Genomic DNA, 15236 nt, shown 5'->3' with positions numbered 1-15236 from the left:
ATAGCGGTTTGCTTCTATGAAATGTGTTTTTTATAGTCGATATAGTTCTTGAAAACTTTTATCATATTTGACATAGCAATTTCGTATACAAGTGTTGATATGGAAGATTTTTGATTGTAATAAATAGGTTTATTGTTAATTTCTTTGAAATGTTATCTAGTTATCGAAAAGTGCAGTACCATGTCCCCTAGTGGGGTAAGGGGCAGATGCATTATACGTCTGTTTCACTGATCGATTTTCTTTAGGGACAAGTAGGTGATCAGCCTTCCGTGTCCTTTTTATCGATGAAAAAAGTATTTTACATATATTTTGTTTGGGTCCCAGGTTCTTTAGATTGAAGAAATAACTGTTTGCTTTAAATAATAATTAGATTATAGATTGTATCGTATTTCTCGTTCAGCCTATGCCCCATATTGAATTACGCTTATGCAGATACTAAGAATATTTTGCAGATCATTTAAAAAAAGGTACAGAAGATTGTTTTGAAACCAGAGAAAGATATAAATTAACATAAATGGCAGTTGTTTAAATAAAATTCTTAAAAACATAACATAAACACGAACGAAGTCACGGATCAAGACTACTTTCGTAGTTAAATCGAGTACAGAACGAACTTTTAAAATTATTCATTTTAATTTTACACCAGTTTGAAAAGAAACATTGTTTAACAACTTTTTATAACCAACAAATTTATTTACTCTTTAAAACTCCCGTTAAAACGTAATTACAGTTTCAATTAATTATATTTTCGCGCATTAAATTGGTTATTTACGCAAAAGCCCGAATTTTAATTATGCCCGCTGCATGTGAAGCGTTGCCCAATTAACTTAACGAATTTAGTTTTTTACAGCGAACGTAGTGAAAGAATTTCGCACGAAACTCATCTCCACTAATTAACCAATTAAATTAATTAAAATTTCGTCTCGAAGAAAGCTTCATTAACGCGTAACACAATGCAACTGTTATAACGTTACATCATTCTTTACTTTCAATGTAGCCGAGTTGTGTAAACCTTTAATTATATCAAACCTCCGTCACAGAACCTCTTTGCACAGCACAACACAAAACTGGTCACTTACACATCACTCAAAAAAAAAAGAATAAAAAAGTAAATTTCGAATTGCGCGCGGAATTCATAAGGACCCGCTCACATCGATGTTGCAAGCGGGCCACCGAGGGAACAACTAGGAAATGAACAGGCGCGAGGCACACTACCGTACGCTCCCACACTCAGGCACGTTATGTTAACATGTATATGTATAGGCCTGTATGCATCGGGAGGTGCGTTTTAAGCACATGCATTTATTTATATATGAGATTCTTTCAAAATCCTGAATGCAGCGACGTTTAATCACAATAAAGCCGCAGACGAATAATTAACATTAACAAGTAATAGTAATTAGAAGCAATAAAACAACAGTGTTTTAATTATTTTTATCGCACCGTTTCGATCTGCAATTGCAGATTATAATGTTGCGATTCCAAAAGAAAAATGTTACGGCTAAACAACAACCGTTATTACATAACAGTACGTGTGAACGGGACGCAGATAGTTTCTAGTGCGGTTGGAAAGAGAGTTCCGAGATTGTGTAACACAACACAGGGAAAGCTCGTACGTACTTTCTTCGTGTAATCATTACCTTTGCGACTTACGCGGTGTGCATGTGTGCGTGCTTTTGATTCTCATTTCGAACGAAAGGTCGCAAGTGTGCGCCGGGATTTTTCAATATGGCCCCTGTTTTGAAAATGTGTCGGTGCAATTTTGGGTGCTGCTGCCGCGTGTTTAGGTCTATTTTCGTGGGGACGCGCGTTTGGCAGCTTTTTGAGTTCAATGACACACCGTTTGGCATATGTCTTGGACCTATTTTTTCGCTGGTAGGCTGAAGTCCACAAAAGACTTTGTATTTCCATAGAAATATAAGTAGGACGTGCGTAGTGGGAGTGTCATCGAGTTTTCCTCAAAATAAATTTCAAGTCAATTTGCAGAATGGCTTGTTTGTAAAATGCTAATGAGTCGATGTAACGAGAACTGCTTGGAAATGAGGACACGGAGATAGTTAGGTACAATAAATCATAATATCAATAGTTCGTCCATCCGATAACAGAGGGCGTTTTTATCAATTCCTTTAATGAGGATAAAGTTTACTTATCTATTTGAATATGAAAAGAACGAAGTTAAAATGTGTCTTAATAAAATATTTGACGCGTATGTATATTATTTTACCATACTGCATTGATGATACATTGTTTATTGAAGTCAAAATCTTCTATCGTTCGTTAATGAATGAATTTTATCAATGTTAAATAATAAATTACTGATTTTAACAATTACCTATCTACTTTGATATTTAAACGATACGTGAAAAAACTTTAATTATAATTAAGCTTTGTCTCAAAATAGATGCATATATACTGTAAATTGCTATTGCATCACAACGAAGGAAATGAAATAACAGACATAATATTTATACATCCGTCTCTTCCTGTCGCGATAGCGCCATCCTTGTCGCGCTTCAAGAAAATCCCATCCGAGCGGCGGAAGCGTGTGACGTATGTTCGCGCTACTCTATCATAAGCGTTAGAGTGTATTGCCGTTTCGCTCCTGCAAGGCAACAGAGTGCGTTGACCTGTCCTTGTTTTGGCTGTGTGCAGCCTTGCTTTACAGTTATACGCAGTTGTTTGTATGTGTTGGTGTGCATCATAAGGGCTGTTTCACACAGTATCACATTTTATTTACCATTCATTTGATGTAACATGCAGTCAAACCTTATCCATTTTGAGTGAAATAACGATGCTTACCTGGAAAGAGAAAATTGTTTCATTAATATAATGTTCAATGGTACTTTATTGGAGTGCTTACAGTAATTGGCCTATTCAATTCTATGATTAACATTGTTAAACGTAATTTTACATTTAGTAGGATTAGAATAGTTTATTTTAAGCTATTCTATAGTTTACTAATTTAATTCAGTGGTAGACAATATTTATAAGTTATAAATTACAATACATAAATAGATTATAAAAAAAGAAATTTCAGCTGCATTCCGAAAGGAAAACGCATCAAAATGAAACGTTCCTAACATACGTATAAAAAACGTTGCGTCAGAGCCCATAAAAAATGTCTGCTAGGCGTCAACGCGTTACATCACTGCGCGCGCATGTGTGCGTGCCTCGTGTGTGCACACGTGCTCAGTAAACGCACACATCCACACCCTTTTGTGGTATGTAGGTTTCTACCTTAATGAGTACTTTTTTAAAAGCGCTGAAAAGGGAAAACTCTTTGCACCGCTATAGGCCTTTGATTCTAACGTTCGCTATTTAAATTTTTCCTTGATTAGATTTTAAAGGTTCTAGAATTCTTGCGTCAAAGGCGTGTGAATTCGAAATTCGAATTTACTTTTTTTCATAAATTTAATTAATGACACGTTAAGAGGTTGCCGGTTCAAGATGTTCGTTAAATAACGCGGGATTTAATAACTTGTTTTAATGCGATTATAATTAAAGGAAAATGTATTTGACGTTATACGTATATTTTTAAATGTATTAAATGATAATTTTGTTATCTATCACGAACCCCTGACCCGAAATAAGTTATTACTTAATATCTACATTGAAATGTCTATAAAATAGACTCGTAAAGCACTAACTATTAGGTACATTAGGTCTTCTAAATAACCTTGAAACCAGCTTTGATTCAACTTCATATAATGTAGCCAGTTAGAATTAAATAAATTATTTACATTAATACATGTTTTAATAAGAAGTATATAAAACCCAACGAAGGGCCATTATCCTTGGATGGAAATTAAAACATGTTTAGGAATAGTGCACAATTATTTATCTCGCAGTAACACAGAATGCAGTTTTTAATTTTTGCCTCAAAATTGCTATTTTTTTTATAAAATACTTTCAAGGACACCTTAAGTTGTTATTTCGTATAGTATTATAATATTATCTGTGCTATTACTAAAGTAATTTCTAACATAATATACTAATAGGTAATAACGAGTAATAACCTATTTAGTACTTCCAATTTACCAACGCGAACGCCTACTTCAAACTAGCTTTAAACGCGAATCTAACTCATAAGAAGATAGATCTTACACGTAACCAATAGCAACGTAACATCTATAGAAAAAAATATCACATATGTACGTTCATTCACATCGTAACAATTCATGATCTATTATTAACTAATACCTGACCTAGCTCAGTTGATTACGTATACCATATCGATACATATGTGTATATAATACATATTACATACGTATATTAGATACAAAGTTGCAAGTCCTTTGTTTTGGCGCTTGCGATAGATTACATCAATGTACAGGGAAAATTATATTTGTATATTTGGGAAATAATCTCATAAACTATGTAGGTATCGCGATTTTTTCCTATATGTAAAGCTAAATTGTTAAGTAGATACTTGCAAAATATGGAAATACGGGTAAAAACCCAGAATCTTTATAGAGATAAAATATTTAATTATTTTCGCCATTCATTTTTACTCATAAAATCTATTTTTAAGATATAATAGACTTTTATTACTTTTTTTGGTAATTACCTAAGGTCTAATATCCTTCGTCTTTATATTTTCTATCTTTATTTTGTATCCTTTGTCTTGTACACTAAGAATTTCAGTAAGTTCTTCACCAAAATCTTACCACCCACAGTTACAAAACCATGTCGCAAATCAGTTGCACTCAAAGTTATTAACCAGATGCGCCCCAATTTGATTAATGCTATTTGCATTCCATAGATACAACTTATAACCGGCCATTTGCTTTTTTCTGTCATAGACAATTGACGTTTAGAAAAAAAAAGTTAGTGGGAAATGGCGGGGGCGTAAATTATACATTTTAATATCTGTATAGGTCTTTATCGAGGCATTCTTCTATACCTATATTAAATGTTAAATTTTAACGTTGAATCTTGTAAAATTTATTGAAGTACATGTAATGTCTTTAAATATTTGTTAATTAATTTAATAATAAGTTTCTCTGAATTGGTTTAAGAATTAAATTCAACAATATTAAAGATTGTATATTAACAAATAATATAGTCGTATGCGATCAAATTATATGTCGCAATCAAAAATTAATGTGGGCGAGGCACCGTTAAGATACGTATTAAAATAAATGCACAATTATTCAACTTAAAGAAAGTGCTTTTACTAAGTGAAAGTATAATTAATCACGAACTAAGCCTTGCCTAATTTTGAGCATGACAACTGACACTTACAAATATACTCTGTGGCGAAAAATGACAGATGTCATTTTGCTATCTGTCAATTTTCCTGTTGGATTTTTTGGGTGGAGCCATTAATTAAGAGAAGAAGAAGAAGAAGAAAAATTAAAATCTATCTACATCAATGCTAATTACCTACCTATTGTTATTGTACTGATATTACTGATTCGCGAAGTGACTGGACAAAAGAAGATTTATTTCTAGACATTGAGAAGAAAGAAGAATGTTTATATCTATTACACATTGTTACCAAGAATTTGGATTTAGCATCGAGTGAAGTAATACGTACACGTACGTTTTTATTTATTTGTCTACTTATACCTACTGTAAGTTATTTTTTAAGTATTAATTTCTTATTATTTTCATTATTCCTCCCCTATATATTTAAATTAATTATATTCTAAAATGTTTTCATTAAGCTACGTTATGACTACGTTAGATATTACGTAGTTGTCATGTCTCTTGTTTGACCTTCAAGTTCTTTACCACTGTGCATAAAGAAAAGAAAGCATACCTACTATTTAGCGAATATTCTAGAAAGTTATAAAGCTAGAAATTCAATTACCTAACGTATATTTTGACAACGATAAATACTATCTGTCTTACCACAAAAAAACTTCAGACAGGGTTTAACTTTAAGCGCGGGTTCTCTTTAATCTGGTTTTGTCGTATTTCACATAGACAACTATTGAAGTGACAGATCCTTGGTTTAAAGTTAGACTGTGTTTAACCCCTCATTTCCGGGGGTTAAATTTTTTTGTGGTAAGACCATATAATATTCATATGAAACTATAAATGGCCATGGTAAAAACGATATTTTGCAATATTTTATTTATTTCAGTTGGCAGATACTTCCTTAGCAATTAGCGTAATTCTTTTATCGTTTTCTGCCTTGATACTTCTGTTCCTTCAAAATTCAACATCATGATGCTCATAAAGTAACTGTAGTCAACATTTTAGTAGGCTATATTGAATATTGATTAAATCTTTAAAACTTTGTAGATATTCATATTTAAATTTTAACACATAAACAACATATGCTATATAAATATTAATATAAAGTACATAATCCTGTAAGAGTAAAAACACTTTATTGCAAAGCAATGAACGATTTTACGTAACTTAGTGATACGTGTCGTAAATTATTATTTTTATAAACGTAATAAAAATATAAACATATTGCTGATAGTTTGGTATTTTGTATATGGAGATATTTTTAATATTGCCAAATTAGTGCATACGAATTCTACATAATATATCCAAGACTTAAAAGTATATGATTTATGTTGAATTAAAAAAAATGTAGGTTGTGGGTTCATTCTTAAAGATAATATAAAGAATCAATAGGTTTAATGACGATTTACGATGTTGTAAACAATATACTGTTCCATTAAAAAATGTATAATTTGATTAGAACACCTTCTATAATTTATATCCAAAATTATTTACGTATAAAAAGTTACACCACGTCATTATTTAGCAGAATTCTCATTCCAATATTGAGTATTTTCCCACACCCTGTTGAAAAATCAAGATGGCGGCCGAAACCGCGGGAAAAATCTAGCGCGTGCACGAAGTCCATGCGTTTCAATTACTTATTCTACACATATCAGCCACAATACCTAAGCTCGGTATATTGCAATTTGGTCAATGTCGTATTTTAATCGAGTACTATTTTTCACAGATAATTCTCTGTGCGTTCGGTTTTACTGGCATTGGTAGTTCTGTGAATTCTATTATCTATGGTCTGTGTATGGTATTTGTGGGATTTTCCTTTTCATATTTTTAGTGGATAAATACTTTTATAGTACCTACCTAGTTTAGACTCACTTTTTTTTTTGAATAGATACCTAACATATTTTTTTTTAAATGAACCTTCATTACCTACTATTATACCTATTTCATACCTATCTATGCATTATATCTATGTAGAGTCTATAGGGATTTTAAATGAATAATTCTACAAATAATCAATTACGTAGCATAGATAATACGTTATGAATAATTATCACACTTATATAACAAAACGTGAAAGAGAACGGACAACACATAAGTCATAATAATATATATATTAAAATCTAATATAAAAAGCAAATAGTTATTGCGTAAATCCGTGTTATGTGAAAGCACCGAAAAAATACACAAATACACGCGCAGTCGATGCACGCGTGTGCGTTTCGTCTATGTGTGCGTATGACCTACTTACGAACAAGTTCGGATAACTTCGGCCGCTTCCGTCGCGCTACATGTTTGCCACCATCACACGCGCGGCCATCTTAAAATGAACCGCGCGCGTTAGACCGTTACGTACACAAATATACGCGATAGAGTTCATCATAAAATGGCCGGCTGAATTACGTATATTGTCAAATGTTTACATCTCGATTTCACTCTTATCACAGCGTCTTTCGTTTTACTTCCGAAGTCTCGCTTTCGATTTCGAATAGTTTTTATCAATGACCAATGAGATAATGGCCCAATTATACATTCTATTTTTGTCAACTGTTTTGAATAAATTATCGACCGTTAACTGATTATATGATGTGTTTTTATAAACAGCAATAAAACTAACGGTAAATGTATTTGTTGTGGTGAATTTAAATATATAAATATACTTATTTTTAATCTATAATCGGACGCAGGATAATGATAATGTCAATAAACTTTCTTTTGCTCATATCCGATTTCCGAAACGCACACACGCAAAAAATTACGAATTTAACTTTCGAATTCGTGGGTTTTTTGTGGCGATGATTTCAAATCTATACAAATACAATAAGTGCGCCAAAAATTACGAAAGATTCGAGAACAAAGTCTGTTCATTAAAATATAGATAAAAAAATATTTGATACTTCAATGACAAAGCTATATACAAATTATTGAAGCTTATAAAGGTCTAGTAAAAAACTTTTTTTTAATAAAAACTGACATGTATTTTTGATTGTATTTAGATGCACTATTATACATATTATATTATATATACTAATATTATAAAGCTGAAGAGTTTGTTTGTTTATTTGAACGCGCAAATTTCAGGAACTACTGGTCCGATTTGAAAAATTCTTTCGGTGTTAGATAGCCCATTCATCGAGGAAGGTTATAGGCTATATATCATAACCCTAAGAACAACAGGAGCGGAGCAATGCGGGAGAAACCGCGCGGCACAGCTAATGTATAAATTGCTTCGGGGTTTTTATCTATATTTTTAAATGAAATGAAACGATGAATTTTATGCTAATCTTTTTAGAATGTGGTTAGGTAAATCACCTGCTGTATGATTTGAATATTAACTAATAGTAATAAATGAGATACAATCAAAATTATGTTTTCCATAAAAGGGTGTATTTTACGTAAGTAGAAAACGTGGAAGTGTCCAAACTTCGGCAGGTGCCTTTTGATTGTAAACATTGTAGGTATGTATTATATTTTTTGTTTATTATTTGACAAGGACACGAGTTGGTATAAATTTATATTATTGTAGAGTACATAATCGATTGTTCTTTTTGTGTATTGTTTTTGACCAGCAATTATTTGAAAATTCTTATTCGGCATTGGTTCAATTTTATATTTCGAGCGTCTAACCCTAGAATAAAAAGATAGATAGGTACATATTATGTATGCACTGTTAAATATAAATTTTAGACAAGGTACCTACATTTTTTTTGTTTTTATATTACGACGATTTGTGTCGTCATTATCTACTACATAAATCATTTTTTAGTAAATAGTACATAGTAGAAATTTAATTGATTATTTCATAATTCAGTTTTACGTCACTTATTTGATACAGTAGCACAGTAACAGTAGTAATATTACCTCAAACCCAAATGGTTGACATTGATTCTACCATAAACAAATCTTACAAGGATGCAACCATATAATCAAATAAATATAAATCATAGACAATACACAACATTCACTATTTCGTCACTTGTATGCAAAACGCTGGAGAAAATCGTGAGTCAAAAAAGCACTTTCACCGTTAGATAACGTACCGGTTTGTAACGTTATAACAGTTATTTCGGTGATTTTTGAACTGTTATTTTTCACTGTTACTTTTTGACGGATTACCGTGTGATTTTTTCGCTTGTGTTGTGTTTTATTATCTATTGATCATTTAGAAATATTTTTTACGGATTTTAAACGACAAAATTTTGTATTTCATAAAGTATTATCATTTTTTATCAATTTCAATCTTAAGCATTTAATGATTGTTTATTTTACAATTAGTGTTGTTATATGAGTTTGTTTATATATAATATTTTGTATTTTTTATAATTGTATTGGAAATTAGCTGCCCAGCAGTTTGTAGAGTTGCCCCCTTTTCGTGTTTTCTCTCCATTCGAACCTATCGCTATAAAAATATTCACAATAATACAAAGTTTTCAAGGCAAATATATGTCCGTATATATTATAATAATCGCGTGATACGAAATACGGTGAAGGGCGACTTTAATGTCTAAGTACAAACAAGTATCCTGCATAATTACACACGAGAATCATCTTGCTTAAATAATTATGATTTTTCGTAATTAATGATAAGACATCTTAAATTAAAGGTCGGCTATTAAGGTAGTCTGGCTGATTGGTTTTGTGTGTGTGTGTGTGTGTTTTTTTTTCTGTCAAATTAATAAAAAAAGACGTGTGGCACTCGGGGTAAAGCTATTGCATAGCATGCCTTCAAGCCACACCTCCGTGTCCGTCGGAGTGGGGAGCGTGAGATTTTTTCGTTACGGAATTTCTCGATTCGGTCCCCGCGCTCAAGGCCCGCGATAGAAGCTATGCAATAGCTTAAAATCTATTTTTAAGTGAAACTTCTTTATCGAGGTTGGAAAAAGGCCTGATCGAAAAAGCGTAAAACGGATTTTTTTAGCCCTTATATTCCCTGCGTAAGACGGATACCATTCCAAAATATCAAACATTAATAATCAAGTTTTCACTTCTGCCGGCACTCCCGGACTCGGAGTGCAGGCAACCCGTCTTTTTTTACCTAGTAAGTAGCTCCCTCTGTAGTCTATGTACAGAGTTAAATAAATGCTGTCAAATAAAAAAAATTACTTTTTTATACTATTTTTTATACCTAGTTAGTAGCTTCGTAGGTATAGAGCTTAATAAATTGTCAGTAGTTGTCAGAAACCGAACTACGAATTTGTAATAAAAATTTATATTAATTTGTAATAAAAGGCAGACTATTAGATAGAGTCTAGAGATATTATTTTTGGGAAAGAATAACATCCAACCATACTCACAAACTTTCCCGTTGATAACGTGAAAAAGATTTAGAAGATTTTAGCCGTGTTTATAGTCACATAGTAAAACGTAATTTACACGTAAAAGTATAAGTTTCAAGCGGTAAGTATAGAGATAATAAAGGCTTCCCACACCACACTTTGAAGCTTTTATCAGCCCACGTGTGACATGCCTTTAACGGTACTAAAGATACCTACGCGAAAATTTTACGCAATAGAAGAAAAGATTTTGAAGTAGCTCTCTAGTGCAGTTAAATGAAGAATATGGTTCTAAAAATAGTATTTCGAAGAAAGAAAAAAGAGAGTCACATTTAGTCACATTTTTGATAAGTTACAAAAAACAGAAAACATACACAGTTACATGTGTTAGTGTAATTTCTAAATAACTTAGATTCCCATCATGATCAAATGTCTGATAACATATCACATAGTGAAGTCCCATGTCCCCTAGTGGGGTAAGGGGCAGATGCATTATACGTCTGTTTTACTGATTGATTTTCTTTAGGGAATTCACAAGTAGGTGATCAGCCTTCTGTGTCCTGCCAGACCGAGACGTTTTTTTTTCTTCGTCTCCACCGGGAATCGAACCCAGGACCCCTCTGTTCTACGCTCATGCGTCAACCACTGTACCAAGGAGGCGGTCAACATATGTACATAACATATTACATAACCTTACATAAATAACTAAAAAGTACTCTAAAGTAATCTATACTAAATATTATAAAGCTGAAGAGTTTGTTTGTTTGTTTGAACGCGCTAATCTCAGGAACTACTACTGGTCCGATTTTAAAAATTGTTTCGGTGTTAGATAGCTCATTTATCGAGGAAGGTTATAGCTATATATTATCACGCTACAACCAACAGGAATGGAGCCACGGCGGCGAAACCGCGCGGAGCAGCTAGTGTCCATATATTTGAATAATGTTTTTTCTATCTCTCTTGCTTTATATCCCATTCATAAATTTAATCGCATTAACAACTTTTGCGTATCACTTTGGGTGTAAATAAGTATTTACCATCTTCATTTCTTCAATTCCATTTAAAACAGTTATTTCTCCCATTGATTTATCATTAACCTTCACTTTATCTACACAGTAATGGTATGTTGAGATCGGAGTGCGGGCTTATTTGTGTCACGTATAACTGTTTTTTTCTTTTTTTTTCTGTTTCGTATTTAGAAGTTAAAATTTAGGTTAGGAAAACTATTTAGGAAAGTGTATTAGTAAAAAATATTGTTTATTTTGAATTTAAAGTTTCTCAAAAATTTAGCTTTAAATTAATAGCACATACCTCATAATTTTTTTTTTATATTTAATTTATTAATTGGTGATGTATACGTACAATCCGTAACCACCTTTATTATAAATTATATTATATAAGTAATTGGTCACTTTCCTACACATTTTCAACGTGTATGAAACTTAGAATAACCAGGGCCATGAAAACAAAAAAATATTTTTTTAATTAATAAAATAAACAGCATTCATAATCTCTTAATGACTTCTGTATCCAACCGTCTAGTATAATAATATTATTTAGGCTAAACAAAATTTCGCGACTATCTCCTATCATGACCGATAAAAAACCAAATTTTACAACAATAACCTCATTATACTATCGTACATTGACACCAATACAGGTGTTTTATTTGTGAAAACGTTTTTCGTGCAAAATTAGTTGACACTATTTGATTGTTTTTTCCTGTTACGCAAATTAGGTCATTCACGTGACATATTATATGTTTTGTATGAGAAAAGTTATTGTTAATATTATATCCAGGGTTTATTACCATGATGTCTTATAACAGTATTATTTCTAGTTTGAAAAAATGATGATGTTAGAAGCCTGTCATTGTTTTACACTGAAAATAATACTGCTTGAAGGCATCATGAAAACGCCCCAGATTTTAACAATTTTAAGATTGCTGTCTTATAGTCGTTAGTTAATATCTAATACCGTTTACGCGGGGTAGTCCTGCTAATAACATCGATTACCCATCTATACCATCATAACCGCGCTTGATGCTGCTTAACCAGCAGATCGATTATTGAGTGCAAAGAACCATGAGTGCGTCCTTTATCGTGTGACATGGTTTACCTTTTGTAAGCAGTAAATACAGTGCAGAATAATAGTTTTTTTTAGGGATGTAACGATACCGATACCGATACCGATATATCGGCCGATATATCGGCAAGCCGATATATCGGTATCGCCGATAATAAATCAACCGATACCGATATTTTTTTAAAGTGAAACTTTTATTACATCGTCTCAAACTTTTTGGTCTGTGTAGCGCATGTCGCGTGTATCGCGGCTGCGCCGACCGTCACGCGACATGCGCTACACAAAGCAGTGTTCGGAACCGTTCGAACAGTTTCACTTTTACCGTGGTTTCATAAAACCACACAACATTTTTATTATTAAATTCTTTCTTTTCTTTTATGTTTTTGCATTGTATTCATTCATATTGTTTTATTTCTGTTTCTGTAATAGTGTTAAGAAAGAGCGGAACCTCCTGACACAAGCATTTTATTTGCTTACTAGGAGTGTTCCAATCACAAATTTGTTTATGTAAAGGAAAGAAATAAATAATTTTGAATTTTTTTAATTTTTAACGTGATAACGTTTTTAAAATCGTTTTAGTCGGGTGACATGTTCATAAACTTGTGTCACACCAAAACCTCACGAGCGCGATCGCAGGTATAACGAGAGAGAGACGGACCGATCTCCCGTTTCATCTCGAGCGCTGCCACTGCATTATGTTATCACGTAAACATCTCGATCGTAAACCTACTTTACAAACAACCATTTTTTTTGATATCAAATAATTCAAAAAACCGCGCCCAATGAACAATGCGGGAGGCCGCCCGCGCGTGCGCACTTTGTTTTCTGAAAAAACTCTACCAATTATAGTAAACTTTTATTAGGTACTGATTGTATGTGTATTACTTAAAGTTTAACTGACTTCGTAAAATAATAATACTAAAATAAATGGTTTTGTTGTTTTTTGATTTGGCATTTTTATTTAAAAGAATACGATTAACAGTTGTCTCTGTTAAATGTTGGTAACTTTTTATGCATAATTCACTATTTATTTTTCTACCAAGCCATCGATATCGGTTTCGGTATCGGTATCGCCGATACATTACTACAAATATCGGTATCGGTATCGTATCGGCAAAATCATGTATCGTTACATCCCTAGTTTTTTTTTTATCATGAGTACTTTTTTCTAAAGAATAGCAGTTATTTTATTTATTTATTTAGCACCCAAATCATTTTTTTTTGTAGAATTCGCTTAACTTATGAGTTTGTATCATAGCTTATTAAAATAATATATTCTGTCGAAATTTGTAACCACAAATTAAGAACAATTAAATTAAGAACCCTTAATACGAACAATTTAAACGTGTTCAGTATGAAAAAAAGAAGCCATAATTTATGTAACATCTCAATCATAATTGATATCCATAAGATAATAAACACACTGTTATATTTGTATAGCATACACCTCTTCACTTGTATCTCTTCCAAGCAGCAACGTAGCACCTACCACAGTATAACAATCCTTTTCAGTTTTCTCAAGATAAACAAGCAGTATGAATAGTGCGGTAATACTTATCCAAATCCATATTCTTCAAACGATTCAACTTAATATTCCCGCGCATGACGTCACTATCGCGTGCATTGACAGCCTTGAGGTAAGGCTGTGTGCTGATGGGAAAACTATCGGCACTGTGACAACGATTTCGTCGTCGCGTCAATAACGGTATTTTTGTGAAATAACAGTGATTTTTGAGTGTGATTTTGTAACGTTTTTGGAAGAGCTGTACCTAGTTATTTTAGAAAAAAAAAGGAATTTGGCTAAAGTAATAAGAGCCAATCTGTGATTTAATAATAGTTACGGATGAAATATAGCAGTAGATAAAAGTAATAGTTGACCCCATGAATTATGATTACATGAATAAACTACATTCGAAGAAAAATATGGTTTAAAGCCAATTACCAGATCCACATTCCACATATGAAATTACTGTACTTAATCGATTATTTTAACAATTCAAAAGCTTTCACAACAAAACAAACATACAAACAAAACTACTTTCTTTTAAAGTCGGTTAATGATGCAACAAATCGAAGCAATGAACGTTAACAATGTACCATTTAAGGCGTTCATTAGACATTAGGCAACTTGACTGATGTGTCATTTGACATGTACATACATCACTATGTACAGTATGGACTTAGTACTACCTAAAATCCTTATATAGTCTTATATTTAAGGTATTTATAATTAATAGGAAAAGCTAAATATTTTTTATCTAGAAAATGACACAATTTTCATCTATAGTCTATACACGTAGCAACTGGCAAGATTACTTATTTTTAATAGCGAACGTTGAACAATACGAAAACATTGCCTCCATAAAAAAATCGAAACGAACATGTCAATCGAAACTTGGCCGTACAACAAAAAACCATTGCCAAAATTAAAAAGAAATTCGGAAAAAGCAATTCAAAAATGGAACTCAGCTATGATTTAAACGATAGAAGGGTCGCACATCCGCACTTTTGCGCACTCATAGATAGACCGGCCTTGCGGTGGCTGTTCAACTCTGTGACACACTTTTGAGTTGGCTTCGAGCCGTCGCTACGCATATTTCAAACGCAACCTTATGTCCTAGCAATAAGGTTTAATACTTAATAACAAAGTCGTATAGTTTTAATTGAGACGGC

At 32.4% G+C, this 15236-nt stretch overlaps 1 protein-coding gene across 10 annotated transcripts in view; it reads right to left on the bottom strand.

Moving 5' to 3' along the window:
* Window positions 1–15236, bottom strand: part of Hr3 (nuclear hormone receptor 3 ROR-beta) — a 110693-nt gene that overhangs the window by 52262 nt on the left and 43195 nt on the right. For 2 of the 10 annotated variants that reach the window (XM_090117709.1, XM_090117710.1), the window contains exon 1: window positions 1030–1247. The exons of 4 other annotated variants lie outside the window; for them this stretch is intronic. The gene's annotated coding sequence lies outside the window, so the exon portion shown is untranslated. Of the gene's footprint in view, window positions 1–1029; window positions 1248–15236 lie in introns of those variants that run through there. 4 more of the 10 variants (XM_090117713.1, XM_090117718.1, XM_090117711.1 and 1 more) reach the window with 3 other exon arrangements.

The sequence above is a fragment of the Colias eurytheme genome, chromosome 28 (genome assembly GCF_061535395.1).
Source record: "Colias eurytheme isolate Ceu_HAF_F1 chromosome 28, ilColEury1 Martin Lab GWU primary, whole genome shotgun sequence".
In the NCBI taxonomy this organism is placed as follows: Eukaryota; Metazoa; Arthropoda; class Insecta; order Lepidoptera; family Pieridae; genus Colias; species Colias eurytheme.
Note: the sequence above shows the minus strand (reverse complement) of the source record. Positions and strands in the feature narration are given on the sequence as shown.